This window comes from Scylla paramamosain, chromosome 45 (genome assembly GCF_035594125.1).
Source record: "Scylla paramamosain isolate STU-SP2022 chromosome 45, ASM3559412v1, whole genome shotgun sequence".
NCBI lineage: Eukaryota > Metazoa > Arthropoda > Malacostraca > Decapoda > Portunidae > Scylla > Scylla paramamosain.
This window is the reverse complement of record NC_087195.1, coordinates 3,731,772-3,740,000: the sequence shown is the minus strand read 5'-3', so window position 1 is coordinate 3,740,000 and position 8,229 is coordinate 3,731,772.

Sequence of the window (8,229 nt, the reverse complement as noted above, 5' to 3'; positions counted from 1 at the left end):
AAACGACTCACACTTAAATGACTCACAAACCTAAATGAATCAAGGAAATTACTCACACCTAAATGACTCACCTCTAACGACCTTTTACCTTCCAAACGACTCACAAATCTAAATGACTCATCCCTTTTAAATGACTCACAAACTTAAATGTGCCCTAAACTACTTACGCTTTCTAAATGACTCACCTAAATGACTCAAGACACTCTCAGGTATGTAACTTCCCACCAACCAATCACAGGAGTCCATCAGAAAGGTACAGGTGCTAATTGACATTGCTCAGGTGTAGGTGAGGAATACACAGGTGAAAATTTATATTGCACAGGTGTTAAGTGTTCCTATTTTCTTTCACAGGTGCGTGAGATCTTGCCAGGTGAGCGAGCAAGAGGAGGAGGAGGAGGAGGAGGAGGAGGAGGAGGAGGAGAAGGATTGAGAGATAAGGAGGGAAAGGAGATTGGTGGCACGGAGCAGAAGGAAGAGGAGGAGGAGGAGGAGAGGAGGAGGTAAGGATGGCAAGGAGGGTAAGGAGAAAGGTGGTACGTTGAGAGAGAGAGAGAGAGAGAGAGAGAGAGAGAGAGAGAGAGAGAGAGAGAGAGAGAGAGAGAGAGGAATGGTTTGGTAAGTGATATTGCGTCATGTCATCAACCTGTCTCTGTCTGTCACTCTCTCTCTCTCTCTCTCTCTCTCTCTCTCTCTCTCTCTCTCTCTCTCTCTCTCTCTCTCTCTCTCTCTCTCTCTCTCTCTCATCCACCTGTCTGCCTCCATTCAGCAGGTATTGTCTCGTAAGCGCCGTCCGCCATTACCTGCCCTCTCTCCTATTCTTCTTCTCCCCTCCTCTTCCCACCGCCCTCTCTTCCTCCTTTTATTATCATTGTTATTATTATCACCCTTTCTTCCTGTTCACAGCTGTTACTTTTTTTAGCTTCTTTCTTTTTTTATGTTTTTGTTTTCTTTTGTTTCGCTTTTTGTTGTTGTTGTTGTTGTTGTTGTTGTTGTTGTTGTTGTTGTTGTATTACGAGAAGCATTATTAATAGTAGTAGTTGTTATTGTTGATGTTGTTGTTTTTTTGTTGTTCTTTTTCCTTCTTCTTCTTCTTCTTCTTCTTTTTTTTTTCTTCTTCTTCTTCTTCTTCATCATCTCTTTTCTCTTCTCATTCTTCCTCTTCCATTCTTTTATTTTTATTTTGTCTATTTGTTTTTCATCTACATCATTCACTAGTTATTCCAGTTTCGTCTTATTCCTCTTTATTATATCTTATTTTTTATCATTTTCTCTTTCCCTTTCATTCCCATTCTCCTTCTTTGTTTCTCTTTTATCACATTCATCCTTATTTCCTTCTTTTCCTATATTCACTATGTTTTCCCTACCTCCTTCCTTCTTACTTCTCTTCTTCGTCTCTCTTCCCTTCTTTATCACATCCTCCTTATTCCCTTTCGTCATTTTATCACTGTTCCCCTGTCTTCTTATTCTCCTTTATTGTATCCTCCTTTCCACCTCCTTCGCTGCAACTACCATCACCACCTGCCTGGCCTCCTCCCCGTCCTCCTCCTCCTCTTCCTCCTCCTCCTCCTCCTCCTCCTCCTCCTCCTGTTCTTCTTCATCCTCTTTATCTTTCTCACGCGCTTTCATTTTCTCTCCACATTCTTCTTTCTCTTTTCATTTATAATTTTCTGTTTGAATAAGCAAAAGCGAGAGAGAGAGAGAGAGAGAGAGAGAGAGAGAGAGAGAGAGAGAGAGAGAGAGAGAGAGAGAGAGAGAGAGAGAGAAAGTGAAAGGGACAAGAGAAAAGGAGGAATGAGGAAAGGTGAAGAAAGACTGGAGGGAAAGTGGAGGTGGGAGAGAAGAGAAGACAAAGACGTAATTAGGAAAAGTGAGTGATAAAGGAGGGAAGAGAGAGAGAGATAGAGAGAGAGAGAGAGAGAGAGAGAGAGAGAGAGAGAGAGAGAGAGAGAGAGAGAGAGAGAGAGAGAGAGAGAGTCCGCATTGAAATAGTAAATATAAAACAAAACAAAATCAGTAAAAATAATAACAAAGGAAAGGATAGAAGAGAGAGAGAGAGAGAGAGAGAGAGAGAGAGAGAGAGAGAGAGAGAGAGAGAGAGAGTCACGCTTCCGACATTTTCTCTTGGGTCAATTTTATGATATTTGTGAGTTTTAAGAGTCGTGAAACCGAAGCTCGTTTTCTGTTGCCTTGCGTGTGCTATAAGTCGCGTTTTCTTTACGTTCTCTTTTTTTCCTGTCCATTTTCTTTTATCCTCGTTTTCTTCCGGATTGGTTAAGTTTTTTATCTTTTTTTTTGTCTTTTTTTTAGTGAAATTTGTGTCCTCGTTTGTTTTCTGTTTCTCCTTGTCTCTATCTCTCGTTCTCGTTCGTCTCTCTCTCTCTCTCTCTCTCTCTCTCTCTCTCTCTCTCTCTCTCTCTCTCTCTCTCTCTCTCTCTCTCTCTCTCGTCATATTTTTGGCCAGATTTATCATTTCAAAATTTTTATCTCCTTCTTTCTCTCATTTGCTTTGTCTCAATATTATTTTAAATCTTTTCATTTCCCCCTCCTTTTTTTTTTTATCTCCTACGTTTATTCATTTTTTCTAATCTGCTCTTTAATACACACGATTCAAGGCTAACAGCAACACATCTCCAACTCAACTCAATAACAACATCATTACTCCCTGAAACACACAACAAAACACATTGAAACAACACAAACAAACAGAAAACTATCTATTCTAGGACACATACTCGAAGACAAACCAGCAACACAGAACCAACTCAATCCAACACATTTCATTCAGCATTCCCTCAAACACAGTAGCAAGACTAATAGGAACAGCAACACACAGAAGCACAAGGACTTCAATGCACCACACAAACACAACAATAATCTTTCACACTTGTAATTCAAAGCAGAACAGCAACACACTAGCAACTCAATCCTACAAAAAGACAAACTACCACTTCCTCAAACACACAGTAGCAAGACAAACTGGAGGAACAACACTAAGAAACACAACGATAATCCTTACAGTAACACACGTAGGTACTTCAACACAAACAGCAACACATAAGCAACTGAACTCAACACAAAACCAAAACATTACACATAACAGAGGACAAATTTAAACAACACACGCAAACACAACACCAATCTATACTGCAAGACAAACAGCAACACATACCCAACTCAACCCAACACACACACACACACACACAAACACCTCGTTAACCCATCACAACCTCCTCCTTACCCATTTTCCTCACCATTACAACTCAATCTGCCATAATCACCCAGTTAACCAGAAGCATCATAACTCCACTACCATCACCACCACCATTACCACTACCATCACCACCACTACCACCACCACCTTAGGAATGCACTTCAAAGCATTCACAGTGAGGTAATTCTGAAGGAGGAGGAGGAGGAGGAGGAGGAGGAGGAGGAGGAGGAGGAGGAGGAGGAGAAGGAGGTAATTTTAGGGTCGTCTCCTCCTCCCTCCATTACTGAAGCATTGATGGAGGAAGTCTATTTCTCTCCATCTCTCCACCTCCTCCCTCCAGTCTCTCTCTCCCTCTTGTCTTCCTCTCTCTTTCTCTTTCTCTCTCTCTCTCTCTTTCATTATTCCTTTCTCTCCCATTACTCTTCTCTCTCCTTCACCTAATTTTCCTTTCATGCATGTCGCCTTTTTTTCTCTTTCTCTCTCTCTCTTTCTTTCTCTCGCTCTGTTTTTTTAGTTTTCCTTTTTATTTTATTTATTTTTTTTTATTTTGTTCTCTTCTTGCTCTACTTGTCTATGTTTGTCAAGTGGTTCTGTTCTCTCTCTCTCTCTCTCTCTCTCTCTCTCTCTGCACTCCTCTCTTCTCATATTTTCTCGTATCTTCTCTTTTCTTTTCTTTTCTTTTCTTCTCTTCCTTTCTCTTCAACAACAACAATACGAAAGCATGTATAACTACTACTACTACTACTACTACTACTACCACCACCACCACCACCACCACCCACCAAGCGACAGTATTGACCTCTTGTCCCGCGCTGACCACTTTGCTGCATCCAGGTCATGTGAGGTGAGCCGCTGACCCCTAATGAGGCTGCCCACACCGCGGCTCTGCAAGGGAGTGACTCTGTGAAGGACACGCGGTTACAATACATTAATTTGCATACCTAATAGGGGGGGGTATGAGGGGGTGGTATTTCTAGTTTTCTTTTATTTTTTTAAGGGGGGACATTTTTTTTTTATTGGTAAGGGTGATAAGGAAAGTGTTTTTTTTCTATATTGTTTCGTTATTGTTTGTTTATTTTTTATTTATTTTGTTTAGTGTTCCTTTTTTTTGTTATTTCGTTATTGTTTCGTGTATCAAAAAATGGTGAAATGGGAACTTTTTTTTTTTCTATTTAAGTCTTTCGTTACTGTCAGTCTCAAGTCAGTTCCGCTTAATAAAAACTGGAAACTCCTTTTTGTTTTTTTTTAATCTTTTGTTAGTGTGTCTCAAATCTGTTCCGTCTAAGGAAGGTGAAATAGAAACTTGTATTTTTTTTTCTATTTAAGTCTTTCGTTACTGTCTGTCTGTCTCAAGTCAGTTCCGCTTAATAAAAACTGGAAACTCCTTTTTGTTTTTTTTTAATCTTTTGTTAGTGTGTCTCAAATCTGTTCCGTCTAAGGAAGGTGAAATAGAAACTTGTATTTTTTTCTCTACTGTTTACTTTGTGTGTGTGTGTGTGTGTGTATGCGTTCATCTCTTTCACAATACATATTAGAATCAACAAAACTTCATACACAAACCTTTACTGTATCTCTAATAACTCCAAACCCCTTTAATTTCTCATATCCTTTACCTTCTTACCTTCATGCAAAAGCCACTTAAAAACAAGAACTTAAAATCAAACCTCAGCCAACATATTAATTTCTTCCCCATTTAAATAACTGCACACATTTACTATTTAAACGTGAATAACAACCACCTGCGTCTTACTCACCTTCATTCACCTCACCCACTTTCCTATCCCGGCGTAAGTGCAAGGCTGTGAGTCCAAATAAAGGGTTAAATCGCATATTAGCGTGAAGACAATAGGCCTGCATTCCGTCAGGTGTGGCGCCTTACCTGTGTTTACCTGCTCCTTCTTTGACACCTGCTCGTCTTGGTGCTGCTTGCTAACATTCACCTGTGTAAGGGTTGTGGAGTTTCAGGTTAAATTTGTAGTGTTTTGGTGTGTTAGTTATACAATTAAGTGTGTCAATAGAGATGTTAATATTATAGTTTATTAGGTAGGTAGTTAAGAGTGCGGGCAGGCAGACTGTTATATAAGTGTGATGATGAATTGATAGATAGATAGACTGATGGATATATAGATAGACAGGTAGATACATAGATAGATAGATAAATAGATAGATAGATAGGTAGGTAGGTAGATAGAAAGATAGAAAGATAGATATATAGATAGATAAATAGATAGATAGATAGATAGATAGATAGACAGATAGATAGATAGATAGATAAATAAAAAGATAAATAGATAGATAAATAAATAAATAGATAGATAGATAGATAGACTGATAGATACATGCGGGTTTTGTTAGATAGACAGACAGACAGATTGGTAAATATATAAAGTCCTTGATATCACGCTGGTATTACCTCTACTAATTAACTAATTAACTAAAGACGTGTAGAGAATTTTTTATTTTTTTTTTATTCTAACATTTTATCTGAAACATCTTTATGTATCTTTGCGTATTTTGTATTTTGAAATCTCGGTTCTCCATCTGTCCATTGAGTCATCCTTTCATCCATCGCTTCACATATTCAGTAATAAAAACAGCTCACGGAGTCAAACCTAACCTAACCTAACCTAACCTAACCTAACCTAACCAAACCTAACCAAACCTAACCTAACCTAACCTAACCAAACCTAACCTAACCAAACCTAACCAAACCTAACCAAACCTAACCTAACCTAACCTAACCAAACCTAACCAAACCTAACCAAACCTAACCTAACCTAACCTAACCAAACCTAACCTAACCAAACCTAACCTAACCTAACCTAACCTAACCAAACCTAACCTAACCTAACCTAACCTAACCTAACCTAACCAAACCTAACCTAACCTAACCTAACCAAACCTAACCTAACCAAACCTAACCTAACCTAACCTAACCTAACCTAACCAAACCTAACCTAACCTAACCTAACCAAACCTAACCTAACCAAACCTAACCTAACCTAACCTAACCTAACCTAACCTAACCTAACCTAACCTAACCAAACGCAGATACAGAATTTAAAAAAACATACCTGTCTCTTCTTTCTCAATCACTTTTCTCCCCCAGTCCTGCTTTAACCATCCCACACCATCATTCACCCAGTCACCCAGCACCATCACATCCTCATCCAATCCTTAATCATCTTTAATCCACTAAACTCACCCAATCGCGAAGCTACACCTAATCACCCAACTTCACACAATCGCTCGTTCAGTCTCTCCCACTCCTCCTCCTCACCGCCTCGCTAGGTTTAGTCAGTTTAGCATCACTCGCTGCATATTTTTCAGTCTGTTTTTCATTGTGTTCACCTCCGCGCGGTGGAAAGCTGTCAAAAAACCTGTTTACGCGGGAAATGAGGCTGTTGTTGGAGTTTACGGGCAAATTTGAGTCTCCAGCGCACAGGAAGAGAGGAGTGGACGTGTCTGTGCGAGAAAATGTATTGCAAGTAGGAAGATGTTTTTCTCTTCCCTTTTTTTATTTTTTTATTATTAGTGATGTATGTTATGGGGATGTAGTACGTGTGTGTATGTGTGTGTGTGTGTGTGTGTTGAGGTAAGGGTTTTGTAAAGTTTTGTTAAGAGTTGTATTAAGTTGTTGGAGATTTAACGAACGAGAGGGAGGAAGGGAAGAGAAGAGAAGGCTGTTATTAATTTTTTTTTCCCCCCCTTCTTCCTTCTCCTCTTTCCTCTCCGCGTCCTTGCTGCTCCTGTACTTTCTTCGCCTTTTCTTCTTCCACATCTACCTCCTGTTCCATTTTTCTTCTTTCTTCTCCTTGTTTTTTTTTTTCTTCCAGCTTATATTTCCCTTCCTCTTTCTCCTTCTTCTCTTCCTTCACCTCTTTTTCATCCTTCATTCTCTTTCAAACCTTACTTCTCATGTCTCCTTCCTTCTCTTTCCCTTCTCCATCTTTTTTGTTTCTTTCTCTTCTGCTTTTCCTCTTTCTTCTTCTCCTCTTCTTCATCCTTCATTCTTCTTTAATCGTAGTTTACCGTGGCTTTCAATCTACTTCTCTTCCTCCTTTCATTGTCCTTCTGTTTCTCCTCTCCCATCTCCTCTTCTTCGTACATCATTCTCTCTTACTCTTTCCATGGCCTTCCACCACCTTCTCTTCTACTTGTTCCTCCTCCTCTTCTTCCTCCTCCTCCTGCTCCCTCCTCCTCCTTACCCCCCCCCCAAGTAATAACCGCTGGGCTGGTCACCGCGTACAGCCAGCCCAGGAGTTATAACACCGCATTATTATAACAATTTTGACGCGAAAACCACATGCAAACTACACCCCCTTGGCCACTCCTACCCCTTCCCCCCCCCCTTCCTCCACTCATCCCCTTAGGTAATTTGCGAGTCCCCCTCCCCGTGTGTAAATCTTTCGAAAATTGACAGTTTTTTGCCAGATCTGATTAAGATGTATTAAAAGAGGACCAGTTTTTGCGGCCTCCAACAAGCAGGATCAAGATCAAGACTGCTGCGGGGTACAGCGTGGCGTGGCGGTGTTTGGCGCGCTGGCAAGAAGAAGAGGATTCTGGGAAGTGATTCTAAGGTACCTGGACAACCTCTGCTTCTTGTGTTGGTGTTTCTCAGTGTTTTTAAGGAGATTGAGGGTAATTTTAATGCAGGAAAAGAAGGTTTAGCAATACCAACAAGATTTTTAAGGTGTTTCTTTAAAGGTTTGTGATTCTTAAGGATGTCAAGGGTGAAACGTCTCCTGTTAACTTGTAATGTGGTTGATAAGGTGGTTTTCAGTTAGTTTAGAAGAATTTAAGGTGTTGAAGCATGTGTAAAGGGCTGTAATGCTTTTAAAGGGCAAGCAGAGAATTTGAAAGAGTTGTATGAAGTTTAAAGGTGTGTAGTGAAGTTTGTAGAGAAATATGAGGGTTTAAGAAGTACTGTTGAGGTTTAAAGGATTCCGTAGAGATTAAAAAGGAGTTCTAGAGAATTTAAAAGGAAGTCTAAGGAGATTTAACCCTTTCACTGAGAC